Source organism: Vicugna pacos, chromosome 1, assembly GCF_048564905.1.
Source record: "Vicugna pacos chromosome 1, VicPac4, whole genome shotgun sequence".
Taxonomy (NCBI): Eukaryota; Metazoa; Chordata; class Mammalia; order Artiodactyla; family Camelidae; genus Vicugna; species Vicugna pacos.
In genome coordinates, this window is record NC_132987.1 from 93,624,774 (window position 1) to 93,643,442 (window position 18,669).

An 18,669-nucleotide genomic window follows, 5' to 3' on the forward strand; every position below is an offset into this window, starting at 1 on the left:
TATAAATTGGTGAAGCCTCTGTGGAAAACAGTATGGAAGTCTCTTAGAAGACTAAAAATAGAACTATCATATGAACCAGCAATTCCACTTCTGGGTATATATTTGAAAAAAAGCAAAAACACTAATTCGAAAAGACACATGCACCCCAGTGTTCATAGCCGCATTATTTACAATTGCAAAGCCACAGCAGTATCCATCAGTAGAAGAATGGATAAAGAATTATATATATATATATATATATATATATATATATATATATTCTATACATTCCACAAGCGAATACTACTCAGCTATTAAAAAAAAGAATAAAATTTTGCCATTTGCAACAACATTGATGGAGTTAGAAGGCATTATTCTAAGTGAAATAAGTCAAAGAAAAATACTGTATGATATCACATATATGAGGAATCTAAAAAATAAAACAGACTAGTGAATACAACAAAAAAGAAGCAGATGTACAGATATAGAGAACAAACTAGCAGTTACCAGTTGGGGGGTAATAAAGGGGTGGGGGAATGGGAGACACAAACTATTGAGTGTAAAATAGGCCACAAGGATATATTATATCACATGGGGTCAATATTTTATAATAACTGTAAATGGAATATAATTTTAAAATGATGTAAAAATAAAGTAAAATTTAAAGATCACAGGAAAATCATAGAATTTAATAAAATAATAATAGAATTTCCAGGCAGACAATGCAACTATAATTGGTAAAGGTATGTAGAATCCTATATTAAAGAATACTAACTAGCTTTCTCTCTTACTGAGTACGTTTCAGTCTTCCTAGGAAACAAGAAAGATGAGAGATTTGTGTGTTTAACTGCCTTGGGATTTATAAAGACTAGGAGATGAAATCAAACAGGAGTAGTTCTCATATGTCAGGAGAGAGTGGGAGAGAGGGAGGGCATTGTGGGGAAATGGGTGATGGTGGAGAGGTAGCTATTGAAAATATCTCTATGGATGAAAAAGAGTTCATTAATTTGCTCTTAAAATAAACCTTTGGTTTTGAAAGAAATAAGGAACTGAATAATGTCAGTAGGTATAGAGGTTTTGGAAGTAACGAAAAATTGTTTTGAAGTTTGGCATTTTACTGAGTTCTAGAATTCAAACTGTAGACCCCAAAGACTGAACATATATAATAGATATCTCCATATGTTAGAAATTTGAACTCTGATACATCCCTTGAGGACAAGTGTCATTATAACATTAAGTCCTTTTTTCTCTGTCATACTTTTCAAAATAGTAAAATCAACGTTGTGAGGTGGACATAATTATTTAATACACAATTTACCACATACCAAAATCATTTCTACAATGCCAGCATATTTTTTAGTGTGGATGGAGACATAATCTCAAGTTTTACCCTGAAATGGTCCTCATCCAAGATAATTTTACTTCGACAAAATCTCTGAAACTTGTTTAGGCCTCAAAAACTAATTATATTTATAGCAATGAATTTGTTCTTTCTCTCTTCTATTGAGATTAACAAAAGTCCAGTGGAACATTCTCTATATTCTTGTCACTTTGTAAGACTCTAGCTGTAGATTATATCTGGACTAGGCATTATTATGTTGCTACTGTAATTATTACTGAGTTTTTTTTTTTTCCAATGAAATAGCCACTTTTTCAAGTACAAGAAGGCCTGTTGTCACATGGTTAGTTTCGGAAAAATTTTAGTAACATGCCCAAGTTCTAATTTCTGTGGCCTATTAATAATACAATCACCATTATCATGAATATCTTTATTCATATCACTTATTGACTAGATATTTTGTGTAACTTAGGGATAAGTAATATAAAGCAAGTCCATGACTTGAAAGCCTTTACAATCTAATAAAGGAACCAAGAATAATTAAAAAAGAATACGATCAATTTCTGCACATTTGTTAGTAAATATTGTCACATATATAAGAAATAAAAGGATATGTTTTTATGTTATATCAACTGACTTATAATCATATTAACTCACTTATAATATTTTAATTGTCTAAGGTTTGTTTTTTCACAACTTGAATTCAGAGATTACAACTTTACTCATCTTTTTTATAATTGAAAAGTATTGTTATTCATGATACAGAGAAATATTGATAATTCTCCAGTATCAGCAAGTAAATATTGCCTTATGTCCAGAATAATAATTATATTCATTAACAAAGCAAAGTTTATATAAGTTATCTAAAAACTATCAGAAAAATCTGAAAGCAAACAATATTATACTTCAAAGAACTACTCTGGATAATACAATCTATTTCCCTTATGAAGGTATTTTTAATAGCTATAAAGTCAAAATTCAAATAATGAGAATCTTGCCCTGCACTTGGCAATTCTTCAAGGCTGTGAGTCAGAATATATTATATGTCTTTATTACCACTACATTAAGTCACTGCAACTGCACAATAGTTATAACTGGCTGTACCATATAGGTAGAACAGCTGGTTGCCTCGGGCAGCAAAATATTAGAAGAGTAAAGTGTTTTGTGACTGTTTATTATGTGAGTGATTACTTGCCAGAAGGAGGAGACATTTTCATATTGCCTGGGGCGGTAAAAATCCTCAAGTTGACATTAGTCTTGTTCTTTTAGTAAGAGACACAAGGCATTCAATACATATATGAACATCTCAATTTGAGATTAACTGTTAGTATGTATGTTAACTTTAGGTCTTTCTGGACATGAATAAATGGCCACAGAGTGGTTTAATTTTTTAGTTTAACTAGGTACTGCATGATTAGTTGATGGTACTGTAAGAAATATTACTCTAAAATGTGGGACTTCCATTATGTCATACAGGGTCACATTACTTAATAAGTTGATGCACAGTGATGTCACTTTTGAAACACTAATATACTATAAAACCTGTACAGTAACATGAATTTAAAATTTGTCCATAAAGGCACTACAAAAGGAATATGTTTGAGACTGATTTTTATGCATGTTATACACAAGAATTAATCTTCATTCTTATAATTTCCCTGAACAGTGCCCAGATTTGCTTCTTATATTGAAATATGCTGACTCATGAGTGAAAAATCATTGGCATCAAAGCCTGTTTCAAAAGGTAGAAATAACTGCAAGTGAATGTGTTTTGATTACTACTTTGGAGCAAAAAGATCACTTTCCTACAAAAACAAGATGATTGGACAAGAAATGTTCCCTGAGTATAACTCACAGTAAGAAAAAGATGCCTTTGTTCACAAAATGAAATGCAAGAGGAATGCGTAGTTCAGGCCATGACTCCCTTAACATAGAATGAATTTAAATTTCCAGAGGAAGGATATTATTTAAATGTAAGGTGTTCACATCAAATTAATAACCATGAAAATTGTTGAGAAATTATATTTGTAGAAAGGAGTTTGCTACTTCAAAGAATTTAGTTTCACTTTTCATTATATATAAAAGTAGTTACATCAATGCCAATATTGATAACTAAACAACAACAAAGAAAATTTAGGTTTTATTTTGAAAAAATGTGTTTCGGCACCCATCAAAAAAAAGTGCTATATATGTGATAGACATATGCAGAAGACATTAATATATATATAGAACTATAATTTTAACTATTTTAGTGAGTGCCATGTATAAAATATTTTACCTATTCAACAGAATGTATAATTAATAAGAAAAAGTACAAATTATCTTTCAAATATGCATTATAAAAACACAGACTGATGAGAAGACTGACAATAATTTGTATCAATAGGTAAACAAAAATTGAAGAAAACAACCATTGAAATTCCTACTATGATGAATGCTGGCCTGACTGTATGTTCTGTTTCTGATGAGTGTCATGCTGATGTTGGGTGTTGATAGACAATCTATTCTGTCAGTCATCATGGAAGTGATTGCTGATGGATTTTATTGTCTTGGACTCAGGGACATCATCCTGGGAAAAAAACCTTCTATCCAGACTGAAATTCTTGACATGCTGTCAAAGTTGTGGGAGCACAGAAGACTACTGAAAGAACTGTCACTAAAGAACAATTGCTACAGAATGATCCGTAGGATCAGGTTAAGGATTTGTGAAATGTTTACATGAGATGAAATGTCAGGGTTCTAAAAGTATTTAGATGTACTGAGAAATTTTATTTCCAAAATACCATTTATGTTTCTGTTGAGATAAAAATCAAAATTCTGAATTTTGTTCGTCAATATCTGTCATTTAAATGAAACATTAAGTGAAACACATTAAATGAAATAAATGCAAGGTTGTACAGTGCTATGACATATTAATTACTACTTATTTAATAAATATGATTGGTATTTTAGCAGAAAAATAAGTATGGCATAATTAACACATTCAAATTGACTAATTATTTAATTACAGAGAAATGACAATATATAAATATAAGTGTAAAAGAATATACACACACATTCCTGAAGCCCTTGACAATGTGCTGGATATGCTACTAGATAATTGGAATATGGTTGTAAATAAGACATATGTCCTATCATTCAAAAACTGATGATATAGATTATAGATATTTAATAGAATACTTTTAATATATCATTATAAAGAACTGATAATTAACTGAAGATATATACTGGGACAACTGATCTCATACCTTAGAGACATGAGGGATCATGGCTAACAAAGATTTCTGGGTCATATTCAAGAAATCTTGATTTAGCACACATGTTGTAGGGACAGGAGCCATCATTTTTTTCAAGTATCTCATGTTAATCTGATCCAATTGATTCCTACAATGAATTTGCCAAACTTAAGGTTAAGGGTATCGTCTTCCACAAGACTGCCCTCACCTCGAATACCAGCTACATGTTTGAGTGTCCCTAGGACCACTCTCAATTCTGACCAGCTGGCTACAAATTTGAGGGCTCCCATGTACTATCTCAAGTTTAGTAATTCACTAGAACAACTCATAGAACTCAGGGAAATGTCTATAATTTTGACTATAGTTATAGCAATGGATACACATCAAATCCAGTCAAACTGAGATACATAGGGTGAATTCTGGAAGGGTTTCAAATGCAAAGTGTCCATCCTCCTAAGAGATGGTATCCTCACAGTATAATGATATGTGATAACACACAAGTATTGCCAAACAGGAAACTCACCCAAGTTTCAACATCAGAATTTTTATTGGGGTTTCATCACTAGGCATGATTGACTGAATCATCACTATGTGGTTGAGTTCAATCTCTAGTGCCCTCACATGGTTCAGAGCTCCAACCCTCTATTAACATGAATGGTCTTTCTAAAGTGTCCTGTCCTATCCTTGGTCATCTCTTTATCATATTCTATCTTATGGCCAACATAAGTCACCTCTTTGGTGTAAACTATCTTTTGTGGTTTTGTACAAGGGGGCCCACCATGAACAATAAAGACACTCTTATTACTGTGTGAATTCAAAGGGTTTAGAGGCCAGATAAGTTCCTTATTAAACCATCTACAAACTAAATTTTGAGAGGCAGAGGCCCCATTTTATGGATGACATAAACAAAGTGATTGATGACCCCTCTTATAGAGGGATTAATATAGGCAATATTTGAGTAAAAATTCAGTAGTTGTATTTAGAGAACTTCCCATGAATTAAAAGTAATTTGGATTGAGATAAAGTGTTTCTGTTTGTGTACAGAACAGAAACAAAAGAGGAATAGTGAAAAATAACAGAATGTTATGTAGGTCCCAATTCATGTACAATTCTACAAGACATAATAAAAATGTAGGGTTGTAGAAATATACTTACATAAAAAATCTGCTTTAACCATTTTTACTATGTTGCCTTGAAAACCATTCTAGGCCATATGCTTTGATTTTTACAAACGAAGGCTAACTAATAGGTTTTACATGTTTTTCTTCCTTATGATTAATAGTATGAGCTTTTCTTATTTTGATTTGGTTTTATTTGTTTTATATTTTTCACTGGAAGATTCACAAAGGCTCAGATATTCCAAAAATACTCTGTCATTCAACAGGAGTTATTTCATAGTCTCTAAATTCTGAAACAACTGTTACCTCCTAAACTTCCTAGAAAACAGAGATTCTAAGTTTAGGCAGGAAAGCACCATTAACAAGTTGGAGGGAGATTAAATGTGTTAAATATTTTGAAACCAACCTTTCAGAGTCAAAAGCAGATCAAATAATTTTTTAAAAAGGAACAGGAAAAATAATATGCATACATTAAACATGACTAGGGTAGGAGATAAAAAAAGAGGCAAAGAAGTGACAGTAGTAGATAGGCAAAAAGTTTGGAATTGATGTAACTCACTGTTAACGGAAGGAAAGGGTCATGAAGTTTCACTATTTTGCTAGAAATATCAGAGAAACATATTTTGGGAAGATACTGGTTCAGATTTGAATATCATCTTATAAAGATTTTGTATAATATCACAGTACAGAGACCAGGTAAAACAATAAAGCACGATGACTATGGATGGAGTTAGTAAGAGTGAGAATTATCTGAAATTAAATTCTGCTTGCATTTACTTAGTGGCTATGTGACCTCAAATAAATTACTGCTTTTATACATCCTGCATGATCTTGTCTAGAAAATGGGAATTTTAATAGTATTTTTGGGTCATTTTAAGGAAAAATGTTCAAACCATGTACAATAAATACTTAGCAGAGTACACTGGATCTCCAAAATGCTAATACCATTCCAGAAGTAAACATTTTAAGAGTAGGATATGATAACAGTGTCAAATGTACCATAAATTCAAGTTCTTTGAATTGGTCTTAGTTTGGAATTTGGAGCAAGACTTATTTCAGGAAACTGTCTCTGTAAGAGGTATGTTGGAGTCCAGCCTAGAGTATGTTAAAATGTGAATAGATCATATTAGAGAAAGATTAATAATGAGGGTTGAAGAAATAGCATGGTGATTGCATCCACATGAAGGTCAAGAAGACCGTAGTCTCTGATACTATTCACTGTGTATTTCTGATATATTTAGAAAGTCACTATATTTGAAATCTCCAATATAAGAATTGATATAAACAGGGAGCATCAATGGATGTTAAAATAAAATGAGTGAAAGTTTGTTGAAGAACAAGATATTCAGGAAATATTAAAGTATTATTATGTAGATTATCATCCTCTTTAGAAAGTGAAAAAATGTATTTTTATACTGAAGGGTTGGTGGGTGCCATTTAACCAAATGATCAGACAGAATTACCAGTACTGGAGCATCCTGGCATCACGTGTGTCCTGATTAATGTGAAGCTTGCGGCATCACCTGTAAAGCACTCTTGCCAAAACTAAGTTAAGGAACAGAATGAAGGAAGTTCTAGAAAGTGAAATATTCTACAAGACCATTGGTTTAGATTCATAAAGTATCAGTGTACTAAAATATGTAAGGAAGGAGAATGTTCTAGATTAAAAGCACCTAGAGAGACTTTACCCAAAAAATACAACTTGTGAACCTTGACTAAGTTCTGAATTAGGGGAAATAAATGCTACAAGAACCTCTGGGGAAAAAGAATTGCTGAAATTTAATACGAAATGGATATTATATAATATTGTATAATTATTTTAAATTGTCTTAGGTGTGAAATTGGCAGGGCAGATATGTATTCTTGTTCTTAGGGGTGCATGCAGAAACATCTGGTGATGAATTATCATGATCTCTACAACTCACTTTCAAGTAATTCAGAAAAACGAAAAGGAAAAACAAACATGGCAAATGTTAACAATTGTTGAATCTATTAGAGTTTGTTTTACTATTCTTAATTTCAATCACTTATATTTTTGAAAGAATGAATTTCAGAAAAAAATAATATCCAGAATCCCTAAAATTAATGTAAAAACATGGGATAGAAAGGGGTGTTTAAGGAAGAATGACCAGGACCAAACCCTGGGTCATTCTTACTTTCCTGACATTTAAGATTGTAGGAGAGGATGAGAAATAACCAAAAAAAAATTAATAATAATAATAAATAAGTAAATGAAGAGAAAGTGGACAGTGAGGAATGTGATGACACATAGACCAAGCGAAGAAAGTATCAAATACTACCGAGAGGATAAGAAGGGAAACAGTAAAAGGGATATAATTTTAGGATTTTTGAAGAGTGCCCGGCTAGAGTATCTGTTAAATATACAGCTTATAATTATCAGCCAAATTATGAAGACATTCTGATTTACTAGGTTTAGTCTAAAACCTAAAAAGCCATGTGTTTTAGAAAACTGCAGGCAATTCTCATCCTCAGGGAAACTTGGGAGACTTTTAAGACGGTGGTTTTCAATGCAGGTTCCCTGGACCCGAGAGAGCACTGTCAAATAAAAACTGTGGGAAATGAACTCTATACGGTCAGAACAATTTGGCAAGTGCTATTTGTGGACGCTGAACTTTAAGAACCTAAGAGTTTTCAAGGAAAAATGTTAAAGTCAAATTTGGATTAAAACTTATAGGAAGACAAAAATCATTTAAGTACGAAGCACAAGGAATACACACGTGTCTGCAAGAATGGGCCAGAATCCAGATGCTGAAGCAGAAACCACCCTTATTAGATCAATCTCGTTCAAACCAGTCTCATTTAATCTTCTCTTCCTCTGAAGTTCTAAAAGGTTTGCAGTCTGTGTCACACCCCTTGCATGTAGACTGCATTACAAAAATATGCCTGCGTTATCCCGCTGTCAACCACCTTACCCCACCACACACATGTACAGATACACAAAGACATAGACACACGTATTCTTTACAAAGACCTGTGGTAGGTTGCTTTCCCTTTTGTCAAAGCAGCACCTGGGACCAACTATTAAATTCATAGTAGTCCCATAAAACTATGAGTGTTTTCAGTGTTGTAATTGTCTTGTTCACCGATCCCATCCCAACACATAGCAGAGTGCCTAATGCATAATGATATGCAATAAAAGTTTGATGAAAGAATAGATAACATATAATTTATCAATTAAGTGTATTCTGATTTGCATGACAATTTGTAATATTTATTCCTCTCCACTCTTCGATCATTGCTGGATAATGTGAGGGTTTTTGATTTGATGGATACTAAGTAAAAATAAATTTATTTACCTTTAGCTATTTAATTCCTCAGCCTATAATCTACCAAGAAAGTATAAATGGACAGAATAGATTTCAGCTCTTAATTCCCTGGTTGAGCTCTTGAACTTCAATTAAACATAGCATGACCTATAAAGACTTAGAAAGTCATTGAAGAAAACAATAATTTTTAGTATATCAAAATTTAAGTTGTTACTTTTTCATCAAGTTCCAAAGTCATATGTTTGGCTCTGATTGAGGTGATATGTCATAGAGGCAGGAGAAAAACTCATGCTAGAGGCAGTATGGTCAAGGAAGGAGATTGCCAAATATTCACTTTGTAAATTGATTCTATCTTACCTTTTCTCAGATCACAGTTAAATTTCATTAATGGTAGTGGTAGTGGCAGGGAAAGAGTTTAGAATGGAGAATGTTAGGGCTAATATTCTTTTCTTCCATGCCTTGAAGGGATCAATTAGTGACTCAGTGACTGCAGAGAGAAAATTAAAACCCTTGGGATAGTTGGACGTTTCTGAATCTCTAACTTAAATTCATGTAGTTCAATCAATCTACTGAAGCAATTTGTTTAGTTTAGAGAAACTGCATGAAGCATTCAAATTAAACACTTGAATGACTTATATGGGCTATGCCTGATTCAAAATTCTATGCATTGTAAGGGTTTATTGACCTTTTCTGCTATTTTTTATGTCCTTGATTGATTGAAACTAAAAATTAGACTACTAGAATGCTTTCATTTGACTGGAATCACAGAAATTATTATTCTGCAATTTTAAAACAAAGACATATTTTGAGCTTAACATTTTATATTTAAGGTCAACTTTACTGTCCTTTAAGTAAGAAATTATTAGAAAAAAATATAAAATTCAAGCTAGCAAAATCCTTTGTCAAATTTTACATTGTACTAGAGTTCTTCTATTTTGAGATGCTTATAATGTATTATTCTAGTGTTACTGAAAGTAGGATGGAAGGGATCCTCAATGTTTCTTCAAATTTTCATGGAACAGAGGAAGTTGTCATTAAGCATTTAGAATATATTCAATTTCAAGTATTTAAAATCTGTCTTACATTTTTAGAAGAGCCTATTTGAATCATCATTATGAAGAGGAAAATACTGAAAGTCAGCCAAATGAAAATTAACATAAATTTTATAAATTTATTCGAACTTTTGTATGTGATACTAACTGCCATTTATAAATGCTTTACAATAATTATTAATCTAAAGAATAAACAGAGATATAACTAGAATCATAAAAATTGAAAGTTAAACTACATTGTGAAAATTAATTTCAAATAGTGATAAACATGTATGATATTTGTAAACATTTTATAGGTTTTTCAAATGAAAATATAAATAATAATAATAATGATTTTTCCATACCTCTCCTTGGGCTTTTTGTCTTGGACATTAAATGGGAGAGAAATGAGCCACAGATTATATTTTGTACTACATCAACTGTTTTATTGCTAAATCTCATTTTTGCTATATTGCCCTCATTTTATCATGGATAGAAACACTAACTCCTTTAAAGACTATGAGCAAAAAAAAAAAAAAAGCTCAAAATATGCTGACTTCTTTCTGTTATACTGTTCCAATTATACATCAAGGATGTTTCCCATTGGCAGGGACTCTCTCCCAGATCAAACTTTAAAGGCTCTTCTGAACCCTCCTTTGTACTAGAACTTGTCCTTGGCTGCTGAGTCCTGCTTCAGCAAGAATTCTGCTAAGCCAGTTTAGGGAGAACCAACCTACCCTTAATATCAAATCAAGTTTCTCAGCACCCACCTTACTTTTGCATCTAAACAAGTTCCTCAGTAATTTTCCATCCACTGATCCCCTCATTCAGTCCAATGGCTACAAACCCCGACTTGCTCTGGCAATATTCAGAGTGAACCATTCTATACTGAAGTATCTCTCCCTCACTGCAGTATCTCATAAGATCTGTCTTGATCTTTTTAACAAGTGTCTGGTGCAATTTCTCTTTGACTTCAACTAATTTAGCTTTGAACAATGTATTATTTTCTCTCTTTTAATCCACACAGATTAAATTCCATAGAAATATTTTAAATCTCCATTAGCATTCAGCTTTATAAAGAGATAGTACAATTATTTAAGAATCAAGTTTAAACACGGAAACATCAGTCTATGATCCAGATGGACGAAATGAAGGAGGTTCATCAGTTACTCTGATTAGTCTGTAAAGACATGGTGTAGAAAGTGGCATCACAGTAATAATTTAAGAAGAAGAAAGAATTCATTAAATACAGCAGATAAATGCTGTCACTTAATGTGGCTGAACATTTGTATGGTTCTCTGAAATGACCCATATAGCAGCTTCATGTAGTTTTTATCCTGACTCAAGTTAGATTACATAATTATCATTTGCAATTAGTTTTAGGCTTAAAAGATATCACTTAATTCACTTGAATAACAGATATAAACACAAAATTCTGGGAGAAACTTGATTTTAAACTTCTAAGACACCATTTAAAAACAGTTCTGATATACTATTTTTAAGATAAAATACCTTTAAAAATGTTTTCCAGTAAATTCTTTACTTTCTATTTTTTCTTTCCTGTTTTGATGGTTAAGATATTTACTTTTTCTCTCAGTTCGGTTGCTTTTTACTTTCTAATTTTTGCTCCTCTACACACCTGTCTCCTTTCTTTTACTAAACAAAACTTCAAGCCACAAAAGAAGCTGCTGCAGTACAAATGGAGAAAATGTTCTAGGCAGGTGTTTTTATTTATCCCATTAACTGCATTGAATGTCTTAGAAGAAAAAAAAAATGCCACCTTGTATCCTAGATACAGTGATGTTATGCAATGTGTAATGCTACTTGCAATTTGAAAGAAATTGCCCAGCTATTATGTAGTAAGTCCTTTTGAAATCAGGGTAATTATGAAGTATAGGAGCTTTTTCTATTACCGCATTATAAAAGGCAGATTTACCACAGTATACTTAAATAACAGTTGTCATATACTTACCTGTGTAGTCATGTTTACCTTCATGAGATAATAGTGATTACTGAAAATGTTTACATCAAAATTAGCCTAATTTTTCTGTAAGTCTATGTCTTTTTTCAGAACCATGTGCTGAAGATCTCCATGTAATGAACATGTGTGGATATGGCTAAACTACTGGAAATACTTTATTTTGAAATTATGAATTATAATATCAAAATTACTCATAAAATACACCAGATCAACATTTATATTCAGACTTAATAAGAATATGGACAAAGATGCTAACTATTACATTTCTTAACTACTATCTTCTCCATTCTCTCACCTTGTATTAACCTCCTCTGCTGAGTTTTTACTCTACTCTCATTAAAAACATAGGAGACTTTGAGGACTCAGTCTTGGGTCTCCCTTTTTCTTTCCCCTATATCCCTTCCTTAATGACTTTCATTCATTCCACTGACCTCAATTATCATGCATATGGTCATCACTCCCAAATCGTAATTGTTGGTTCAGGCTTATTTTAGCTCCATTATTGTATATCCTATTACCTTCCTACATCACGACTCAGTTTTACAGACACCTCATCTTACCAAATTCAAAACTAAATGACAGATAGATTGTTTCCCCTGCATACTCTTGTTTCCTATGCCTCCCATCTCGGTAAAGAAGGTGTTAGCTGAAGGTGTTACACAGTAGATAGATATTCAGTAAGTATCTGTAGGTTGGATAAGTTATTGCATTGGACCTAATTCCCATTATGCAAAGGTTGACTGATTTGAAATCATTCCTATTTAAAAAATGGTCTTATTGTGGTTAGATAAGAGGAGATAAATAGCTTTTCAAAGACTCAGGCAGCATATATAAGAAGCAAGAGTGTTAGAATTTTTGTGTGTGTGTATTTTTCTACAAGAAGCAAACTCCTATGACACTTATTGTTTGAAGTGATAAAGACCATTTTTCCTCTTTTACACACTTTACTGCTCATGTATCTGAGTCTGCTGGTCTCAGCGTAAAAATTTGGGGCATGGAATATATTAGAAAACATAGATGAGACATGGTTTCCTATTCCAGCCTAGTGAGAAATTGATAGACTTTGGAATCAGATAAATCTTTCTCTGAATTTGTTTTCATATTCGTAGTTGTATTATCTCCAACAAATAACTATGCTTCTGAACATTACTTTTCCTACTTCAAAAACTAAGCAGAACATCTCCTACCTCATAGCTTAATTGGGAGGTACCATAAGACTTCAATAAATAATTTTACAAACGTAAATATAACATTACAAAAAATGTGATCAATGAGAGTACCTCTGGCAGCCCAAATATATTAACAACAATAGCAAGTAATTTTAGGGTAGAGAATCACTAAGAACTATCCTTTGTCATTAAAATTGGTTTCAAAATTTCTATCAACTTTACACTTTGCAGAGTTGTTTATGGAAATTATGAAAGTAAGATACCACACTCAGCAGAACGTTATTCATAAAAAGCACAAAGTAAAGTGAACCAGAATTACAAAATGTGTTTTTAAAAATCAAAATGGTGTAGTCAAACTGAAAAAGCTGAGTGTCTGGATTTTCAGTGACTGAGTGACCAATGGGGACTCAGATTTAGTAGGATTCACTCAAAGTACATTTCGTAGTCTGTTCCTGGTCTAAAAAATTTCATACAGACTAAGTGGAAAGCATATAAAGTAGTTATGCAAACTGCTCAGGTAATCTGGACATATCACATTAGTGTTACCATACCCTGTCTGCTTGAGAAAACTAAAAACAGAGTACAATGGAGTAAGTTACACAAAGGTCTTATATTTTTTAAAAAAGCTATTTTCACATTTTGTTTTAGTTGAGCTTTTGATTATTTTTGAGTTTGGTTTGTTTCATTTTTAATTCTCTCTTTCTTTGAATAACTTGCTGTATTTATGACCTTTTCCCACACAAGGTATTAAAAAAAAGCAAACTACGTTTTAAAACTGTCACTACTAGAAACATTATTCAGGAGAGCAGAGTGAGAGGTTTTGCTTTATAAACAAAACAAAACCCCGTGGGCAGTCCCAGGCATGTAACCAATTACTTATCCACTTGTCCATATATCTTTTGTTATATGAATAGTTTTCACAGTATGAATATCTTTAAGACTTACAAAGATGCTTTTGGCAGATCGTCAAATATCTGTTCCATTTATAAAAAAAAATGTGATAGCTACTTATAATGGGGCACTGCAATGTCGATCACTGTGCAGGAACCACTGTGCCGCACAAAAGGGGATAGGCGGGTATCTACAGCAATTATTCCTGCTCTAAGTATAATAAACTTCAGGATAATAAGGTGAGAGCATGTGCAGAGTGCATTTGAGGTTTCTCATTTTAGCCATGTACTCTGTAAACTGAGCAGGAAGGAGAGGTCCCAAGTGGTAAGGAACAAAAATAATTTACTTAGGTTACCAGAGAGAAAGTCTTGAAATTAAAAGTAAAGAACAAAAAAGCATCATACTATTTCTTTGATTAATATGAGTGACTTATTTTTACCTTGATTGTACCCAAATCTAGTTGTTTAAGATCTGTACTTCACCACACAGTTTCTGTCAAGGTTATGTCTTATTTGAATGAATTCATGTACTTTTTTCTTTTTCATCCTTATAGAGCATCTCTCTCAACACACACACACACACACACACACACACACACACACACACACACACACACACGAAGTCACTGGACAGGCTGATAAAATCCTGATTTTAATGTCTACAAAAGAGATAAGTCTTTAAAAATATGACTATTCGTGAAGCCTTCAGATTCTCCTGCATAGATTGGGTCTTATTTCCCTCTGGTCATTTATCATAGTAGAATTAGCACTTTTAAAAATAATAATGGGGTCGCTGGAGCATTTCCCAATAGCTTAATAGAATCACATTCTCTCCCTTCCCCTTCTTTTAGCAAATAATTTAGACCTAATACTCATTTCTTGAGTTTTACCTGTACATGATCCTTTCTAAAATATGCAAATAATCCTTTCTCCAAAAGCAGGTTGTCTGATTATGCTATATTGCCAAGGGCAAAATAAGAAAGAAAGGCTAGAGTAGTTTAAGGGAATTTTAACTAATTCTATAACTTTTACTCAGGTTGAAATTACTCAGTTTTCTCAAATTACTGAGATAGCTTAACTGTTTTTTCATGGGGAACTAATTCAGGAAAGAATTTTCTTAGCCAGCATGACTTTACAATCAAAGAAGCTGATGGTAAATACCCTTCCTTGGCTCTGATGCCAGGTCATGGTTTCCTGCAGTGCATCAGAGTGGAGTGAAATGCCAATCTCCAGAGGCTTTTTAAAATCTTAGTCTGTTTTTTTTTTAATCCTTTTTTATTATGGTAAAATAGATGTAACATATAATTTACTGTTTTAACACTTTTTAAGGGTGCAGTTTAGTGGTATTGAGTACATTTCATTGTTGTGCAACCATAACTACCATCCATCTTCAGAATTTTTTTCATCTTCCCAGACTGCAGCTACATATTCTTCAGAAAATAAATCCTCCATGACTGCCTCCTCCTTGTCCCTGGAGATCACCACTCTAATTTCTGTCTCTCTGAATTTGGCTACTCCAGGTACTTCACATAAGTGGAGTCATACAGTATTAGTCCTTTTATGACTGGCTTATTTCACTTAGCAAAATGTCCTCAAGTTTCATTCATGTTGTATTTGTTATAATTTCCTTTTTAAAGCTATGTAATAATCTATTGCAGTTATAGAGTACATTTGGTTTACACATTCATCTGTCAAAGGATATGCTACTGAATTTTAAACTAAACTTCTGAATCCTAAATTTGAATATCTGGCAAAATGTATAGCATTCTTATTCCTCACATACACTGTGGCCATATTGTTTCAACTCCAAAGCATTTCTAATTTTTTAAAGTAAACTTTTTGCATAATAAGGATGTAAGTAGATAATTAGAAATTACTAGTCCTATTACTTTGTAATATGAACAATCAGGAATCATACATAAATCAGCAAGATTCATGTGGCAGCAAATAATATTTATTAAATGAACATCTGGTTCTTGTTTTCATTAGATAAATTAAACTGACTTGTCCCTCCTCTGTAGAAATTTTATATTGCAGCAGAATTTACACACTATATTCAGATGTGTAAAATTGTCTAATAGGTGATGTGGGTTGCCTCTTGAAACCTCAATCAAACTAGAGGCACAGAGCAGAAGGGTGGATTCAGTTCAGTTGGTAAATTCAGACCATACTAACAATTTGTATGAAGAGTCTTTTTAGAGAGTACCTTCTCTTTTAACTTCAAACTGTCTCTTTTGTACGTGTCTCTACTCCTCCCTCTCCCTTCCAGATGTTGACAGGATATAAGACAGATGAACCAATTCTAATGGCAGCAGAGGACAGAGGCTTTGAATCCACCCTTGATATTCTTCTGGTGTCTGTAGCAGGACTCTACATGTCTGTATAATTTGTAGGAGCCGTGTTGGTACCCAAGGTCTGCCAATAATCAAATTGTGATATATTCTCCTTGTCTAAGGCAAAGATAGAAAGTCCACCAGAAGGATTTCCAGCACAAGTCAGTCAGTAGCTAGAACGACCTCCTTTACCGAGGTCTCCTGCCAACATTCAACCAGCTTCTGAGCTTCCTCTTGGAACATATAGTAACTTTTCAACCCATTCCTTATCCTACTCCTTTGATCTAACTATACCATATTGCTGATTTTTCTCTGGTTGAATTCTCTTTAGAAACCCAACTAGAAAGTTAGACAAAGACTCTATGATCTTGTTATTCCTTTCAACCTATGTATTACTGTTTGGCCTGCAAAAGGGAGATTAAAGTACACACTGTTCTTACTCTGTTTATATAAGCTTTTTGACTCTGTTCCACAGTCCCCTGGTTGGAAGAAAGATGGAGGGGGAATGTGATGAATGTGGTCCAAAGGTACAAACTTTCTCTTATAAGATAAGTAAGTTCTACGGATGTAATGTACATGATTAATATGGTTAATGCTGCTGTATGTTATACAGGAAAGTTGTTAAGGGAGTAAATCCTAAGAGTTCTCATCATGAGGAAAAATATTTTTTTCTTTCTCTTTTATTTTCTATTTATATGAGATGATGAATGTTCATTAAACTTACTGTAGTTACTAATGTATGTAAGTCAAATCATTATGCTGTATGTCTTAAACATATACAGGGCTATATGTGAAGTATATCCCAATAAAACTGGAAGAAAAAAAAATCTCCAGTACAATATTAAATGGGCCTCAACATTAATAGACTAGTCAAATAAACATAAAGCTAAGTATACATCAATCCAAGAAGTTACATGGAAATACATCTGCCTAGTGTAATTTTTAAGGTTGATGCTTATTAATTAAAAATGTAGCATCAAATTTTTAAAAGCAAATAACTACAGCTTGTATTTAAAACCATTTTTCTGGCTTTGGATGAGCTAGTCAGTTATAGTAATAAAATAAAACAAAATATATTAATACTTATATTTTATGAATCAAAATATAGAATCATTTTACATACTATTTTTGATTATTAGAAAATAAACACCCATCCTTTAAAATTAAATAAAATAACATAAAGCAAATTGTGATAAATTCCTGTTGCCTGAAATGCTGCTGACAATCCTCTATTCATTTAACCTAAGGTTTGATATTTGGATGGACCCAACACTCTTTTGAGATTAAAAACCATTATCAGCCAATGGGGCTTCAGTATAAATGAGCTTTCAGTTCTCAAATGTAAGGATGTGCATTAGAGCAACAGAAAAAGATAAACCATTGTCATACTTTTTAAAATATTGGTTGATTTAAGCAGATTAATGATTAAAAAAGTAATATTTTTTTCAAAATAATTTTGATCAAATAAAATGTCTGTTGTACTTTAAACAAAGTTTATTTGTTTTTCTTTATTTTTCCAAAAGCAAGCACCACATGTGAACTATAAATGTATACAAGAAAGTATCTGGTGATCATCTTGCATTTCTCAAGCCAGATAACTATCGTTTTGTTTTATTTGCTGGCATTTTTATGTAATGGTCCTGAGACATTATGCTGTTAAGCCAGGACAGCTTTACTAAGTGAATTTTGGTTTTTATCATTTTCTTTTTGCTTTAGTTCAATACTTCATATTTAGAGAATATTCCAAGAACTTTGTGCTGTGAGCCTTCTGATTCATTTGTTAAAATTTATTTTATATATATTCTACACAGTATACTTAGAGGCAGTTAGAGCTTCTTGGCTTTTCTTCCTTGAAATACTTTTTGTTGTAGTTTACCCACAATCCCTTTTTGTTCATATATATTTAAAGAAATTCTATTCATATGTGATTTATTTAGTTTGGTTGAGGAGATGAGAATATTTGATTAATCTGCCATGTGGATCAAGAGTCTAGCCAAGGGCTGGCCAATAGTTCAGTAAGTTTTGAATCTGAGGAAATAAAATAGTTCTACACTTTCTAGTACATTATGTTTATCACTAAGCAAGTCCAATATATGACTCATCAAGTAGTATTTATGGAAGTATTGATGTATTAATAATGTTATTATTAAGGAAGATGTCTCCACATTAATAATTCTTGGGACTTTTAATATACAATTTGGCTTCCTGTAATTTTGAGTCTTTTTGTTATTTGCTGAAAAATTTCCCCCAAATTCTGAAGCAGGTATTTATGTATTGCTTCCCTGCTTCAAAAAAAAAAAAAAAAA